The sequence below is a fragment of the Nylanderia fulva genome, unplaced genomic scaffold (assembly GCF_048542155.1).
Source record: "Nylanderia fulva isolate GAGA-0341 unplaced genomic scaffold, ASM4854215v1 Scaffold3, whole genome shotgun sequence".
Classification (NCBI taxonomy): Eukaryota; Metazoa; Arthropoda; class Insecta; order Hymenoptera; family Formicidae; genus Nylanderia; species Nylanderia fulva.
In genome coordinates this window covers 6068952-6087998 of record NW_028190368.1, presented here as the reverse complement: position 1 = coordinate 6087998, position 19047 = coordinate 6068952, and the positions used below count along the sequence as shown (strand labels likewise).

At 35.6% G+C, this 19047-nt stretch overlaps 1 protein-coding gene across 1 annotated transcript in view; it reads left to right on the top strand.

Moving 5' to 3' along the window:
• Positions 1-19047, top strand: part of thw (chitin-binding domain protein thawb) — a 43843-nt gene continuing 24796 nt past the window's right edge. The window contains exon 1 of the mRNA XM_029306094.2: positions 1-320. The gene's annotated coding sequence lies outside the window, so the exon portion shown is untranslated. The remainder of the gene's footprint in view (positions 321-19047) is intronic.

Sequence of the window (19047 nt, the reverse complement as noted above, 5' to 3'; positions counted from 1 at the left end):
TCCCTCGCGACGAGAGAGCGCCCGCTTCAAGTTCGCTTCGGCTCTTCTCGCTGCTCTCGCTCTTTCTCTCTTTTTTCTCTTCTTTTCTCTCCCTTTTCCCTTTTTTTCTCCCTTTTTTTTTTCATCCCTTCGCTCGCGAAACCGACGCGAACGAGAACGCGCGAGTGCGACGACGTGGGTTTCGCCCTCGTTTTCCCCGGTATCGGAGCCGGTCGCGTGTGTGCTACGATTTTTGGAGATTTAGGGGTCCCGAGGATCCAGGGATAGTGTTGTCACCATCGGCGAACGTTCGACCGGACGCTCGCGGGACTTAACACCAGGTACGAGATCGTCGTAAAAGCTTTTTGCTTCGCGTATAAAAATTATTTCCCTCGGGATGTATACGCGTTCCCCATGGAGAACGTGCCGTTGTCATTGATAGTACGCTGCCGTTCTTCTATTTCAAAAGCTTCAATATTTATATACGTATACGTATATTTTTATATCGCACATTCATTCTCCCACGCATTTTAAAACGACGGAGACATTCCCTTTTGAAATACAGAAATAAAAGTAATCGGAGTAAAGAGGAAATAAATGTAGAACTATTTATGTATTGAGTTATTTAATTATTGTAGTATTTTTAAATATATGTTGCAGACTTTTTAATATTCATCTTTTTGCAAAAAGTTTTAAATTTTGGAAAGCATCGAATCGTCGTAGACCAATTTTTTATAGAACCTTCAACTTTTTTTGTAATAAAGTTAGGTTGAATTTACAATTAGCTTGCAACATAAAATGTGCATGTGTGTGTGAGTTTTAATTTTTCGGTCATGTGATTTTAGCAATTAGAGTATATATTTCTCTAAATGTTGCATACATATGCAGAAGAGAATTTCAAAAATAAAATTAAAATATTTGAACAATTATAATAAAATTTAATGACATATAAATTATAAATGCAAAACAATTTTACAAATTCTAACAAAGTTAAAATTTGACAGTTGAAATACACAATAATACTATCCAGAACGCTTGACAATTCTGCTCAAAGTTTAGGATTCTCATTACATTGTTCCATTTATATCTGGAATAATGAAGTCATTATTATATTATATTCGACATCATATTACATTGTGCGGAAACTTCAATATTGATGAAAGTATACAATTTTTCATCTGAACCGAACACTGCCGGTTCGTTCGCTATCATTATTTATCTTAAAAAGAGATCGAAAAAGCGATCCTGTCTTTAAAGTAGCACGTCACTTATATAGAGGAGTTTGCTCCGAAACAGCTGAAACTTGTGAATATCGTATTCGTGTACAAAAACGCAGGAAGAAATTTAATCAAAATTTTTAATAGTGCATTTGACACGAGAGTTTTCTGGCATGTTTAACTGAAGGGTCATCGTCAAGGCAAAGTATTTCCATAACCGGAGATGTAACGCGAACTGACGCGGATCGATGGAGCATTAGTTTACAAGAACGAGAATAAAATTTAACGAGAATAAAGTCCTCTTAACTTTTTCGAGCAAATTTCATTTTTGGCAGTTTCCGTATTTTTGCCGTCAAATAATTTTTTTTTTCAACGGAATCTGCGAGAAGTATATCTCTCTACTGCTCTTATTTTATTATTTATTAAATGCAACGAGGCGAATATTTGATATCGCGCTGTTTTTTATAAAATAAAAATAGCCTCGACTATATTTTTTTATGTTTTATTATTGTGAGTAAAATGATAGCTTTTGCACAAAATCGCGTATATGAGCAGAAAATATGTAAATGAAATTTTAATGCAAAACTTTTCTCATGCAAAGCTACGGATTCTGGTAATTAACTTTTACATCATATGAAACAGATTTTAATTGGGAATTATGTTGTATGCAAACAATTGTTGGATAATTTCATCGAGCAGTGCACTCCAACATTTTACCGCTTAATTAGATTTTACTCCAACTTTTCCCGAGCCTTATAAACGCATCAGGAGGCATTCCCGTTGAATCGAACAAACTTTGGCGCGTTTCCACGCGTCTCTCTCTCTCTCTCTCTCTCTCCGCACACAAGCAAAACCCCTTTTATTATTCTCGTCGACATCAGGAAAGGCGCAGTTTTTCAAACGCGCATTTAAATAGCGACCGACCCTGCGGTCCCGACATCAGGAAGAACATTTGTCATTTAACTTTTTATTTATCTCCCTCGGATTATTTCCCGTCGTTAATCTTTGCAATATTGTTAAGCATAATAAAAGTAGATGATGCATTATTCAAATTTTGCATTTTATCGTAATCTCTACTTTTATTTTTTGCAACTTGATTTAGAGTCGAAAATTTAATTAAGCGAATCAATATATTTCGTAAGTCACATGTGAAGTGTTATTAAAAAAAAATAAATGCTGAAAATATCGTGTTAAACTGCAAAGTGTATTAAAGAATTAATCAGCTTTAGGAAGAATTAGAGACAATCTGATACAGAAAAGCACTCGGGTGTTACTCGTAATATTCGATATTTGATATTTCTGTACAATGTATGATATATGAGAGAAAATGTCAGAAACAACTCTTTATTCTCTCCCGTTTATTATATGTAAAACTCGATGTTGAATATCGCGGTGTATCGCGAACTAAGATTAAAGATACGCAACGTAAAGTATAATATCACGTCAACGAGAAACATGGCACGCAGAATATCATTAGCAGTTTGGCATCTGTCGTCAACTCGGTGAAAGATTATTTGCTGTAAGGGTAGTTCTGCGCGATACGAAGGAAATTTCGCTGCTCCATTATCGCACGAACAACCTGACAGATCCTTCTGAAAGCCCTTAGCATTCGCTCCGCCGCCGAACTTCGTGCTTAAATTGGATACAATGTTCAATTTGATATAATGCAATCCTCGTGCTCTTCGCTTACCGATTCTCGCGCGAAACAAATATTCATTTAATTTACGTTAGAGAATTTATCGCGAGAATTTAAGTTTCAACTTCGAATTTAATTGCTACAATTATTTTAGAATATTTTATTATAATTGTCGCGCGTTTACATATAATTGACAGATTAAAGGCCTCTATTCTTCGACAGGCAGAAATAATACGCGAATGCACAATAACTTGGAAGATAGTTGCGCGATGCTAGAAATTTCACTCCCTTGTTATCTAGGCTCTTACATACGTACGAAGCAGACCCAATTTGTGCATGCGATCATGCCGACAAGTTCCCCTCCGATAGCTCTTAACTTTATCATCTACGTTCGCTATAAGGGAGAACGAATTTTCTATTCTGCTATTGACATTTAAAAATATTCTTATACATTGATCCATATATTTTTGCGATATTATATCATTTATAAAGTGTCCAAATTTTCAAGTCTACTATTAAAAAGTATTATTTTCTCTTGTACGAAAAAGAAAACTGTTGAACAATTATTTGACAAATGAATCGTGAGAGTACGAACTTTATATAAGATTTCTAAAACAAATATGATAAATGTACTGTTTATGCATTACATTGCAATACAATAAGTCTAATTAGGGCCCGGAGACTTTGATTATGAAAATAAACCCCCTTGCTAAATTCGATGTCGGGCGTAACGATATATTAAAGGCGCAAGACGCCTCTAGGTCGAATCCGTCGAGGTCGCCATAATTAATTAATCTTCTCTGGCTAATTAATTCGCGCTCGCCGACCAGGTGAATACGGCGCGCACAATGCGATGTCAAACAAAGTGGCGGATTGTTAAGCAACGCGTCATAACGAAATATGTGTGTATGACCCATTTTTGCACGCGAACTTCCAGGCACGCGAGATCTGTGGAAATCTCGCCCGAGGTTCGCGATCTTCTCTCTCTATCTCTATCTCGCTCCTCATCCCCCTTCGTGTCTTGGGCCGACAAAAACGTGGCGCAAAAGAGTCTCTCACGCTGTGTGGCCAACATCAGGTGTAATTATTATATACGCGAATGTAATCGCACGTCTCTCGTCCGGCACGCTCGAATACGCGAGCTTCTCTCGAGATGGTTCTTCTCTGTGTATATTAATAAAGCAATCAAATTTCTTCGTCTCGTTAATTCCCGCTCGCGGCTGGATTCGCAAACGTGTTTCTATTTCTGCGCCGAGAGCAAGCTCTATATTGGATTTATTTCGCTCGTATGATTCGTTTCGAGTCCTCCGCCTGCAACGTCAAATTATTTTTAACTTATTAAATTACGTTCGAAAGTGAGAGATTTTTTTTCGTAAAAATTTGAAACTACAAGTATCCGAGAAACGTAAAGCGAACGTTGTTCTGTTATTTTCATTCAATTATTTTGCTTTCGATTTTTTGCCAGCCTTCCCCATTGTAGCTTTTCTCTTTTCCTTTTACTAAAAGATCAACGTCAAACTGACACGTGCACATATATAGAATGGAAATGCGAGTTTTGACTTTTTAAAAAAACAGCATACTTTGTTTTATCCGGTAAATGTACAAAATGTTTCGTTTTTATTAATAATTACATTTTATCATTAATTATTATTCTCTCCCAGATTTCACATCTTGCTATTCGAGAAATTCTGTTATTCATAAAGAGTCATAAAGTTACAGAGCTGAAAGAGCAAAAGTATTATCATTCTACGTAGAGATTTATATTTTTGCATTAAATTAAAATGATATAGTTTAATCGCGAGTGGAAGAAGAAAAACGAGGAAGAGAGGAAGCAATTGTTTTCTCCCATTTGTCTTTACAACTGTCATTTGTACACAAGTAGTTTCTAATTATTACCTCTGATTGATCCTGACAGCATCGATTCACTTGCCATCAGAACGGCACGGCTCCAGATTAGATCCGAATTACAGTGATTAGTCCCGGATTCAATTGTAACCTAGTTTCAAAGTATGTGACATCTACAAAAACTATAAATCTTGAAGAGGTTTATACAGTAATACGATTAAATCGGCCGTTTAATCAGAAACAGCGAGAAATCGATTGCGCGGAGCTACGATTAATGCGATCAACGAGTGAAAATAAATCTGTCGGATATTCGTAACATCGGTGATAAATCCGTGTGTTTCTATATCGAAAGTAAATGATTCACGATATACATGTATGCATATATACACGGTGAATTGCTAATACGTCAATTTATTCAATTTTGTTTTGACGTAAAATTGCGCTGCGATTCGAAATCACAAAAATTTCAAAAGTGATGATAAATACAAATATGGTAAACGCATATTCTGTATATTATGAAAAATTTTTTAATTATGAGAAAAAAGTGAATGTATGAAGAGCACAATTAATTTCGCGATTTAATACTTTCTATCTGAAATAAATAATAAAATATAAAATAATAAAATAATAAAATATGTGTCTATATAGGTACATATTTTTAACTGTGAACTTTTTTGCAATTTTAAAGATAATGAAAGCTCAATATACGTTCCTACTATTACGATTGCATTATGAATGATCAGAATGATAATCACGCGGGTTTGATATAATTTAATATATATGTATAATAGATGGATACTAATTTGGGCCACGGCGTAATGACGAGCGTTGCATCGTTACATCGAGATTCGATGCATTTCGGAGGGCATGCTTTTGTGCAACGCGCATAATTTGCCTCGCCGAGTGACATTAATCGTGCGCAATGTAAATGCCCTTGTTCAGCATTACGCGTTAAGCAAGGTTTGTGACAGATTGTAACTGGGTATTTGTATACAGAGAGATTTATTTAATATAGCCCTGTGTGTACGAGCTTTTTCCCTCGACTGATAATTATGGCATTTGAAATAAGAGGAAAAAGGGAATGTTATAATCAACGCGAACAAAGTAAAGAGAATATCATAACTTTCTTTCTTTCTGCTTTGAATCCTGTAGCTCTATTCTATTTTATGTAGCAATAAAAGATGCATTCACATCTTATTCTAACGCATCATATCTATCAATATATATTATAATTAATATATTATATATTAGTATTAATATATTGTGTATTAATATTAATATATTATAATTAACATTGAGGTATTATAATATTTATAATATCAACATATTATAATACAAATATATATATATATTACGGTTTGAGGTAAACGATTACTCGCGGATGTGGAAATATATACGCGCGGCATATTGGCTGCCCGTCGTCCTTTTGGGAGTTTGCTTTACAGGATAATCGCGGTAGATGGACGTTATCTTGGCGATCGTATTCGTACTTAAATTGAACCGGGAAATGGCTTCGAGCCGGGACCGACCGGTGGAGTTACATCAAAGTTTCGATATAGCCGTAATTCCCAATTTGCCGAAGGTACCGGGCGCGCGGAAACGTGGACCGTCCGCTAATGCGATAAACGATCGCTGCTCGCCCGGTTTCTGGCTATACTACTAGTCCTCGTCCGGCCAGTTTCCACATCAAAGTGGGATCTACCACTTCGCCACGGACGCGAATCGCGCGAATCCTATTATCGATAAAATGTAATCGCTTTGACGTGGACGTCACCGGTAGAATTCTTTTCTCTCTCTCTCTCTCTCTATATATATATATATATATATATCCTTTATGTGCGTGTGATAGTAGCTATATTCTCTTGCTCCTCGACACAATCGCGCGCGATTGATTACAACAAAATTGTCACGATTTATTATATGTTTTTGTAATAACGCAGTTGAATGGCTTTGTATTCAAGTAGATCTGCCAGGGAGTTTCTCTATCTTCAATTTTATATTTTTTTTTCAAATCTAAACGCAACATCTCGGTGATGTAAAAAATGTCTAATTAAGATTCTGCAAAGTTTGCGCGATATTGAATTTAAAAGCAAATTTCTTAACTACACTTGCGACTCGAATGCTTGGGGAATTTTTTCAACTTTTAATCACTCCCGATTTTTAATATTTACGGATTATTTGTTGACGAGTCAAGTGATATAATGATTTAATTAGCAGGACCACAATTTCTATTATATGATTTGTGCAAATGTCGATTACACATGTCCACGATTTACAAACGCTAGGTATGTGATGATTCATAAATCTGATTCATACTATGCACGCCAGTTTTCCGAAGCCTCGATTGTTGTTTTGAAAGACCTTTTCTATAGAATTAGAAAGAGATTAACGTCTACCTATTAGGCAGGACGTGAATGAACTGCGGCACTAAATTCATGCCAGTTGGTGCACTATATATCTTACTCTAAAAGTTCATTTGTAGTTGTTACAGAAACAATGTGTGCACATATATATATATATATATATATATATATATATTTCTCAGAGTATATAAAAAATAATGCAAATTAATGATTAATAGTATTAATTTTTACTCTATAATTTTTAAATTAATAAAATTATTATAATGTATTTATATACATGGATGTGATATTTTTGTATCTTAACATTTTTTAAATTTTATAAATATATACTCAGATTTCATGATATAAAACGTCCTTCGAGATAGCAATTAAAGAGGAAAAATGACGCCACTGTTGTAGTCGACTCTGATTTCAATCCAGATATTTGATATTTCGAACAAGTATTTCAAAGGCTTCTACATCCATGAACTGCGTGTATTGTTGTAAATATTTATGTAATGCAACAATTGAGAAAATAATTATACACTAATGATTTGATTTAATTACTGGATTTTCAAATATTTTTTTTGCGTTGTTGTTTTGTATTGTATATATTCAAAGTTATAGTAATCGTAAATAAAAATTTTATTTAAAATAATTGCTATATGCATTTATAAATAAAAAATTAAGATTATTGACAAATTGATTTTTGTTGAGTCTAGGAATAATAATTTTTGCCAATTTTAAATTGACTTTAATAAAAATTCAGAATCTAATTAGTCTGTTCAAAATCTAATTAGTCGCAATATATATGTATTTCACTTTAAATATTTGATATAAAATATTTTATTATAAAAATTAAAAGATTGCTACGTGCGCAATATTCAATATATTTAATTACAAAAAGTTTTGGAATACTTGATATTTAATATTTTGTAAAATTTCATATCTCGTCGAGCGAATATTTTTTGTTTATTATATAGGAAAATGTTGCGAAGCGAAGGACATCGCTGCGGGACTGGAAACAAAAATTCGTCGTTATTACTTTTCTGCAGTCTTTGAATCTCGTGTATTTCGATACCAGTACGTTGGTACGAAGTCGGAATCGATCGACAGCTGTGTGCCGATGAGGCTATTTGCCGGTGAATGTTCAAAGTTATTGATCTAATAGGAGTAGCAGAGCGTGCTGTGGATTTCGTATATGCTCCGATGTTGCGCCTGCGATCATATCGATATATCGATGCCGATATTATTCGCCGCACTTATATTGCGCGGCACTTATTTTGTTGACAAAAGCAAACGTCATGTGCCATTTTTTTTAAACTTAGAATTGGTAAAGTTCGACGATAAACGTCGTATTGCGAAAACGTATATATGTACGGCAATTCCAAGTCGCAGGAATTTCATGGGTCGCTGAACTATAAGCAAATAGAATGCACGCTCTATAGATCACAGAGAGATACACCGAACAGGTGTATATAGATATATGTATATATTTTAACCGCGTAATTTATTTATCACAAACCGGAAATTTGCGATAGTAATTATAAATTTACTCAAAATTCGACAACTTTGTAAGTCTCTGTTCAAACTATTAAATCGATTTCGTCGGCACATCGATATTTTCCTTCCATCAAACTCGTTTAATTTAAAGTTTGACTTGTTATCAATTATGAGAAACCATTTTTAATTATTTTCATTTGTAATAAGTACAAGAAGTAGCTTTTTAATTATTACCTCGGCAATTTGCAACAAAATTTTAATTGGATTTTAGAAACATGTGTCGAAATATTTTATGAGGGTTTATTAGAGGAAAAACTGAGTCTTGTATTACTAAATATATTGATAGCACATTGATATAAATTGATATGTATCAATTTGTAAAAAATAGGATGCATTAAGTTAGTTGACAGAATAGTAGCAAACATGGAAAGAAACAAAAGTCATCTAGTTATTTCGAGCGATTTTCGATGCATATGTCTCTTTCCTCATACTTGTGCTCCTCCCAACTACTTTCAGTTAATCCTACTGAAATAATTATCGAATTAGCATCACAAAGGAAAGAGGAGATACGTATATACGTTCTAAGTTAAGATGCCTAGGTTTACTTCGTTATCTGGCCGCCTTTGTTCCGACATCGGGCTTCCCTCCTCAACGACTATCAGAAACGTGAAACTCATTCTCGTTGTGCCCTAGAGAATCCTCCAGGCAACTGTCGCGTTAATTAAGTACATGGCATAGTGTGACTCGCTTAAGACGTCATCATTCGACTCTCAAACTCTAAACTGCTTCGAAATGCAGAACGTCGAAAAACAGAGATTTGCTTAGAAACTAATTCATCTGAGAATTTTTAAGATTTAATATATATACATGTATATATTAATTAGTTTGATGGTACTTGTTTATATATATATATATGTATAAGAACCCGTTATTGTGTAAAGATTCAAATGACTGGCAGGGTAAAAAAACTTGTCAAAGTTAAATTAAGTTACGAGAAAACAGTTAAGAGACAATTAATGGGACGAAAGTAAATTAAGGTCCGAGGATATTAGAATGCAAATTAGTTGTGGAATATTTTTTCTTTTTGTTATATAGGATCTGCCAGATCCGCGTTTCTTGTCGTACACACATTTTAACAAATTTAGAATCAATTTTCAATGAAGATGCACTTCTTTGCGCATGATTTTTGTGAAGTATATATAAAATTACGTGGATGATAAAGAAATATGACGAGAGTAAAAGATGACAAGTGATACAATTGCTAGTGCAAAAAATGCCCAAGTATCGGATATTTCAAAAAAGCTTTTTGGCAGAATTCTTCTCCCAAGAAGAGAGGAAAGAGACTTTCTCTCTTTTTAGAATTTTATTTGCGCAGTTTGATGATGTTTAATTTATCGTTAAACTTTAAAAGGGGCGTATAAAAAAGTTCCCTGCGGTTATACATTGTAAATAGCTGAGCGTGCTAAAAGGGAATCGTTGTTGATTCGATCTCGAGATTTCCCGAAGCTCTTCTCCGGCATTATTATGAGCTTTTGTATTTGAATAATGCGATGTAAAAGAATAATTTGATCTTTATTATAAAATCTGCGAATATTGTTTCGAAAAGATGTGACAGTGACATGACAGCTCAACGAGAATTTTATTCGTTCAGCGATTTTCATCGTTCTTAGTTATTATTTTATTTAGTCGAATCGAATATCAACGTTATTTAATTTGTGATAATTTTATTGTGAAATAATCATTAATAGCAATAATTTTCTTATATATATATATATATATATATATATATATATACATTATTTAATTGCCACGTTATTTGACAGATTAGTTTGTGTCTAAAATCTGTCGCGAAGCATCTATATTTGTTAAATGTAGATACAAATCTATATGTTTCATAAAATATGATTTTAACCGATCAATCGTGGAAGGGCAAAAAGAGGCAAAAATGATAACTACTATGTATACCGTATGTATAATATTCACTTTGTTGGAATGGTATCTAACAGCCTGAAAAATATACATAGACAGTTGCATAGCTTTAGAAATTCCGCAACATTGACGAAAACCACTATAATAGTCAACAAGTTTAAAAGCGGTTTCAGTTGCGAGAGACCGCGTCGAGATCAATAGGAGGCGCACGTCAAAAGTTAACACAGAAGGGAATTATAGCCAGCGGGTATGAAAAGGGTTATAAGCCTCCCTATTATGGTAGCACGGTATATACCGTGATGTTACGTGCGTGCGAATGAAACGAAACGAAATCAGCCGGGTTGACAACGGATTTTTCGAGGTGCGAATGCGCGAGCGCGTGGGAAAGAAAGTCCTTTATTTCGCCGAGAAAGCGGGAAGGCCGTATCATTATACACGCGATTATGGCACGTTGTCTGCCGCGCGTTAACGTCCCGCATCACCGTTCCTCCTTGTTTCAGCTGCATGGATCAGCGATGCACTAGGATGCACCGTCTCATCGTTATACGCGCGCGAGAACGCATATCCAAGGAAATTATATCACGCAATCCTCTCTTTTGTCTTTTTTATACTCTCCGCGGATTAGCTCCGCGGATTAAAGCGGTGCGATCTCGCGCGTCAATTGAATTCAATCTAATGGTATATCGTTTCTATCATTTATTGGCGTATCGGTAAATCGATGTCGTTTCATCCAGAGCGTACATAACAGCCGGCTGACCAATTAATTATTAATTCGTTATTTCGCGGAAAGCGCGCGCGGGAACCGCGTTGCAAAATGTGCGGCTGCGGAAATTAGGTCGCAGGATTAAACTTTGGCCCTCGTGTCCTCGCCGCATGTTGATTGTAGCCGTCTTCCATTTCGTGTTGCCATTAAACGTTGCCTCTCGTACCAGACAAATAACACTCGAAATCAGGAAGCCGCACATGTATAGCGTTAAATGCAACGTGGATAGAGATGGGAATGTATAAATGTATTATGCACCAACAAATCTTCGCTCTCTCGCGGCATTAATCTGAAAAATTTAGTGGCGAATGTGACGATTTTATCCCCCCGTTGTGACACATATGTAGAAGTGGATTTTCATATACATATACATAGGTAACGAATACTCGGAATGGGACGGTTACATTTAGCGTTAAGTGTGAATAAAAAAAAGAGTCATATTGAAGGAATAATCGTGTCATTTTTGCTTGATTTTGCAATCCTTCATAAGAAATGCACCATTTAATACGTTAACGAAAACGCGAGAAATATGTATCGTAAAGAAAACCTTTATTTTATAATTTTGTTTCTCAAGATGCTGGAATGCGGAAAAACATGTTGGAAAAATATAGGAACGAAATATTTTAGTGTAATTACTATGACGCAAAAATATGTGACTCTCATGTCGCAAAATGAATTTCACTATGGTAATTATATCCACACACGTCTTACAATTAGTCCTTCAACGTATTAACGTTATTACTGTATAATGTTATTACTGTTCCATTTTTGTTGTTATATAATAAGTCATCTAAAAATAGATTTATAAATATGTTGCAAATTTGTTTCACGTTCTTTTTCCCATGAATTAATTATTTAAATCTATTTTGTGAAATACCGGAATAATCTTCCACTTTTTATGAGAGAAGAAACATTCGGTACCACAATCGTAATTACAAAACTATCTAAAGTCTTATTATCGTCGCACAGCGATCGCCTTTTATTGAGGAAGGAGAAAACAGGAGATCCCACCCACCATCGAATAACGTAATAACTTTAGACATTATCTCCGCCTATTTGATCCACCGATGCGAATTTTTTTCCAAAGACAAAACTTTCATAATTTCTTTGTAAGACAGTATTTCGAAAAATTTTGTGGCGCGGCCTTCCACCTTCTTTTACCGCGATTGCGTCATTTCCCTTAATTCAAAACATGAGATTACACGAGTCCTCCGCGGCTTGCGACACGGTGACTCAATATGAGAAAATGTAATATCCTGAGAGCGAAAATTGGCAGTTCGAAAAACAACGATCTTAGACTCGCGTGAATGGTATTCACATCAGAAACGTGAATGGCAGCGCGTGAGTTTAAAAAATTTGCGACACCTAAGAGCTCATATATATTCCCCCCAGTTTGCATCCAAGCTAATAATATTTTTCGTTGATGCGCTTATGTATTCCTCCTTTGTTTGCATCTAAGCTAATAATAAATAATAAATAAATAATATTTTTCGCTGATGTGACTAATTAGAGAAAATTCTTACATGCACTGAGAAACATGGATTATTTTCGGAAAATTGTCAAAAATACGAAATGATGATAAATTTAGATAGCGGTACAAAAATCCAATATGTGACGCATAAATGATAGTCGCGAAATCGGCTTTTGCAGTTGCTCTGAATATTTTATTTCTACATTTCCAGAGTTGAAAAAGTGACCCACGAAAAAAAAAACCACGAACGCACATACATCTGGGAGAGACGGAAAAAAAAACGACAAATAGATTATTTCATAATTATGACATTTTTTCATGCGAGAAAATTGCAATTTGAAACTATCGAGTTTCGCAATTTTGGACTTGATTACGAGAATAAATGACCCTTTGATTGAATTTGCGGTATCGAAATTTACATATTAATAAAAATAATGTGTAACGTCAGATTTTTATCAAGCAAATATAAATAAAATCAGCATATATTCGTATAATTTATAATAATCTGTATGCTACAATTTAATATCTCTCTTCAGTATTTATTTATTTATTCAAAATTTTTCCAAGATATTTGAGAAAACATTTAGGAAACAGAACAGAAAAAGAGATTTCTCGCAAAAATACCCTCATTGTTTTCTAAAAAGTTCAATATTTTGACACATTTGTAAAGCCACAATTATATATTGTATTCGACGAGTTGTGTTCCCTTCAAGATCAGCATAACTCCATTCTATTGAGGAGAGCGTTTGAGAAAATATTTTGGAAACAGAACAGAGAAAGAGATTTCTCGCAAAAATACCCTCATCGTTTTCTAAAAAGTTCAATATTTTGACACATTTGTAAAGCCACAATTATATATTGTATTCGACGAGTTTATGTTCCCTTTAAGATCTGCATAACTCCATTCTATTGAGGAGAGCGTTTGAGAAAACATTTTGGAAACAGAACAGAAATAGAGATTTCTCGCAAAAATACCTTCATTGTTTTCTAAAAAGTTCAATATTTTGACACATTTGTAAAGTCCACAATTATATATTGTATTCGACGAGTTTGTGTTCCCTTCAAGATCAGCATAACTCCATTCTATTGAGGAGAGCGTTTGAGAAAACATTTCGGAAACAGAACAGAGATAGAGATTTCTCGCAAAAATACCCTCATCGTTTTCTAAAAAGTTCAATATTTTGACACATTTGTAAATCCACAATTATATATTGTATTCGACGAGTTTGTGTTCCCTTTAAGATCATGCATAACTCCATTCTATTGAGGAGAGCGTTTGAGAAAACATTTTGGAAACAGAACAGAGATAGAGATTTCTCGCAAAAATACCTTCATTGTTTTCTAAAAAGTTCAATATTTTGGACACATTCGTAAAGCCACAATTATATATTGTATTCGACGAGTTGTGTTCCCTTCAAGATCAGCATAACTCCATTCTATTGAGGAGAGCGTTTGAGAAAACATTTTGGAAACAGAACAGAGATAGAGATTTCTCGCAAAAATACCCTCATCGTTTTCTAAAAAGTTCAATATTTTGGCACATTTGTAAATCCCCAATTATATATTGTATTCGACGAGTTTGTGTTCCCTTAAGATCAGCATAACTCCATTCTATTGAGAAGAGCGTTTGAGAAAACATTTCGGAAACAGAACAGAGAAAGAGATTTCTCGCAAAAATACCCTCATCGTTTTCTAAAAAGTTCAATATTTTGACACATTCTGTAAAGCCACAATTATATATTGTATTCGACGAGTTGTGTTTCCTTCAAGATCAGCATAACTCCATTCTATTGAGGAGAGCGTTTGAGAAAACATTTTGGAAACAGAACAGAGATAGAGATTTCTCGCAAAAATACCTTCATTGTTTTCTAAAAAGTTCAATATTTTGGCACATTCGTAAAGCCACAATTATATATTGTATTCGACGAGTTGTGTTCCCTTCAAGATCAGCATAACTCCATTCTATCCTATTGAGTTGAGCGTAAAGCGACGAGGTGGCTCGACGAGACGGGACGAGACGCGAAGCGGGATAGAGCGCTGGCATTTGCATAATATGGGAATCGCTCCTGAGGCCAAGCCATTGTTCCGAGCGTGTCTATGCGCGGTGGTGTAGTATGTGAGAAGATTCGACGAGCGGAAGAACATCCGAATACGTAACCCGGCGATAATAATTACGTTCCTGTTCCACGTAGCGCGCTGTGTTGCTGCTTGGGCAACGCTCTCTTCCTTTCTCCCACACCGAATCGGTGGCTGAGGCAGGGGGTGAGGAAGAAGGGAGGGATTCGCCCGGTACTCTACTTGTTTGAAGACCTCGTTTCGCCACCGATTGATCCGGCGATCTGAGAAAGAGAGCCGCGGAAAAAGAATACGATCCCTCCTCTTTCGAAGCGAGGAACGGGAAAGCGGTTCGTTTTGACAAGGATCCCAGCCAACCGGAGACAAACACTCCGGTTTCATTAACTCTTCGACGATCATTCATGAGCAGCGACTATATGTGATGAATTTATAATGTGAAATCTATGATACTTTGATTGAATAGCTTTGCACGGAGAACGCGTTTTATTAAAAACTTTTTCCGATCGATTGTTCGATGCACTTTGTGGAATCCGAGAACTATTACTTCTCTGATGCAACTTTTTGCTTGATCTTTGATTTCATTATTTTTATGTGAGTAATCGGATTCCGATTCGATGAGTTTATTTATTTCTATTTTTTAATTTTGGATATACTTAGAATCATCATACGTGATTTAATATCGCAAATATTTAAATAATAGGACTGTTCATACATGCAGATAGCTTTCAATTGCATTTGATGCAAATGTTAGATACAGGTGTCTTTGATAGCAATCTGTATATGCATGCCTAACTGCAAGTGCTTAGATATGCGAATCAAGATACATCATGACTTCTATCAAATCTAACAAGCTGATTGACGTCGACTACATCGGTATTATTGCAATGTTCTAATGTTCTGCTGATTGTTATTAATCGCAACTGATCATCTTGCGTTGTCTATCATGAGTTATTTAGCGCTACATGAATTCTGCATAGTTCATACAGAATGGTGACGGCGTGACTTCAACGAAAACGATGTACGTTTGATTTACGAGAGACAAGTGATTGACGAACTACTTTTATAAATTGTTTAACATGTCGTTAAGTTTTATCATTTAATATTTAAAAGAAAATAATATGGTCTAAAAATTCTTTTCCTTATTTTGCTGTTAAAGCAAACTAGAAATTGTATCATAATAATCAATGATATATATAATTATATGATATTAAAAGAATTAGACATTTAATCTTTAATTTTCAATAATACGACAACGCACACTATTTAAACATTTTATACAACAAAAATGTCTAATTAGTATTTGAGAACGTCCCGAGGACAAATGATACTCTATGACTATTTAACACAAAATAATTGAAAGGATTACGTCAAAATATATTTTTACAATTTAAAAATTTGTATAATCAAAAAAAATAATATAATATAGAGAGAATCTTTTGCTCTCCGCGCGATCTCATTTAACCATTGAATTAGCGTAAATTAATATTAGCCTAGTTACGGTCTCTTAGGACATTTTGATTCTAGTCACGTGCACCGCATACGCAGATGCATCGGCGGTCCGCGACATTTGCATGGGTTAATAACATAAGGTAACGTATAACACATGACGCGTCTCCATTAGTGACGGTGCGGTTGCGTGGGCCATTAGCGAAACGGCCGGGTCGAGAGTATAGCTATCTGTATGAAGGAAATGAAAATACTGTTACGATTCTACGAGCTTCAGCGAGCTGCGGGTCGCAGAAGCGGTGGCAGAAGGACTCTAATTACCGGTGACCGGTAGCGCGGCAACATAACGGATCGTTACGAAAGCGCGCCGATGATTACGGAACGGAGGCCCGGAGAAGGAGATGCAAGGGACCCCATCGTGACCCACTCGTTGCCCTCGTTGTGTTGGCTCAGGTGATTTAGGCTCGCTGACCTTTTGCGGTATCATAATCGCGCCCGGACTTTTTATGCTAATCGCGGCTCGCGACGCGAACCGATCTCGTAACGAAGAGCTAGCAGCAGCCAGGGTACATGTCGGTCCCGCATGATCGCGGCGTCCTCCCAGAGGATGAATTTCAGTACACGATTTCGCTTTCGCAAAATTCGGCGCGACGCTGCCTTTCATTGCCTTGAAACGAGGAGGCTTCACTTAAAGGCTGGAGAGCGCGCACCGATTATCTTCTTTCTGTGCTCGAACCGACGACGAAATGCCATGGCGATCCCAGTAAAGAAAATGCGGCAGTGCGACTTTTTCTTGAGTCTTCTTCTTCGGTCCCTTTCGTGCCTATATCGTGAGGAAGTAATCACTCGCGCTGATTGCGAAAAAACCGCCGACCGACGCCAACCTCGTCCTTTTCACGGTTGCTTGCACGTTGCACTATGCTAAAGTCTCTCCGGTTGCTTCGTTTTTCCTTGTGCATCATGTAGGACGGTAATCGATCATTTACATTGTATCGATTAATTCTCTCGGCGGGATCGCGAGCCCCGAGTGAATTTCTCTTCAATAAGAAAATGCTGCTTTTTTTTTCATCGAAAATTCAGCCTAACACATCTTTCTCTCAGACTTTTCACTTTTTACAAGTAGAATCCACAGATTTATTTATAGCGCGATTTTTCAATAATTAATATCACTTGGAATAATATTTTAAAATTACTCAAGAATTTTTATACAAGTTTTTCTAAAAGATATGAAAAAGAATCCACAGACTTATTTATAGCACATTTTTTGAAAACTTAATATTAGTTGGAATAATATTTTAAAATTACTTTGAATTTTTATACAAGTTTCTCTTAGAGATATGAAAAAGAATTCACAGAATTATTTATAGCACGACTTTTGAATAATTAATATCAATTGGAATAATATTTTAAAATTACTTTGAATTTTTATACAAGTTTCTCTAAAAGATATGAAAAATTGTGCTGAAGAAAATAAATCAATAAACACATATCGAAGAAAATAACTCTCATGTAAATGTCTCATGAAAAAAAGAAATATTTTTCATATATTTCTATTATTAATTTTCCACATATAAGAATAACAGATTTTCAGTTATTGGAGTAAACACAAATAAATCACATAATTTTTACGGGACCTGCTATTTACACTCGTTTTGTATTTATTTTGTGATATTTACAATATTCCTGTATATTCATAACGAAGGTAGGTTACGAGCGATCATACATCAAGCCTAAACTTTACTGCGGTAATCGCAAGCAAGTAGACCTCTGCTATTAGTTCTAATAATGGAGTAATTACCGTTCTTTGCTTTAATTAAATTATGAATTCGATGGCTGTGGCTGCATCATTAGCATTGTTAACCGATGTTACCAACATGCAATCAAATCCTCATTACGCTCTCTTCTTGCTTCGAGTCTGCTTTCTTTTTCTTCTATGCATAAGTATCAGGTCCCGCAAAAAAGGAACATAAAAGTATGCATCGCGATATTATGCAACGCACAGTTATTTATAGGTAACTATTATAATTTTATCCCTCTGTTTTGCGCGTCGGTATCTTTTAATTAACCCTTTTTTTCGTTTTTGCGCCGCGAGGAAGATAACGCGAGAAACTCGACGGGTATAAAAATAAAAGTACGGGAGGCTGACCTACCCGGTGTTCTTTCCCAATCGCTATTCAGCGCGGAAGAGCAGATGAGGGAGAGGATAAGCTGAGCCAGTGCATTGCGTCGGTGAAACGCATGGATGAACTGAAGTGTAACCTCGTAAACACGAGAGAGAAATGTGCCGCGACAAAGAAAGGGAAGAGACGCTTGAAAGTAACGCCACGCGGAAACGCCGGCGACGTAACAATTATCTCATCCGCGTCATTACTTTCTAAGTTTCTAATTAACAGAGCGGCGGCTCTCCGGAGAGTATCACTTATTAGAGAGAGGTGTTAAGTGCAAGGAACGGCTTCTGGAAGTCGCAGGCGCAGGCGATTGCTCTTTGCTCCAGAACAAACCAAAAAAAAAAAAAAAAAATTGTCTCGCAAGAATTTCAATTCTTTCCGCACCGCAACATCGATAATTTTTGCATTTCTTTTTTCGGTCGATGTATTTTCGCGGTGATTGCACGCCGCGTTTCCTATGCTAGCGAATTTTGATGTTTACATTGGATATATGTACATTGGATATACGCAACGCGAAGATTATTTCCAACAGGTTGTATTATTCGCAGAAAATTACTTCTCGTCGAAAGCCAGAAGCATATCGTCATACAGCGTATAACAATTTTTTTCGTGTATTGATGTTTCGTACAATTTAGGTCTGGGAGAAACAATATTTGTGATTACGAAATCGAT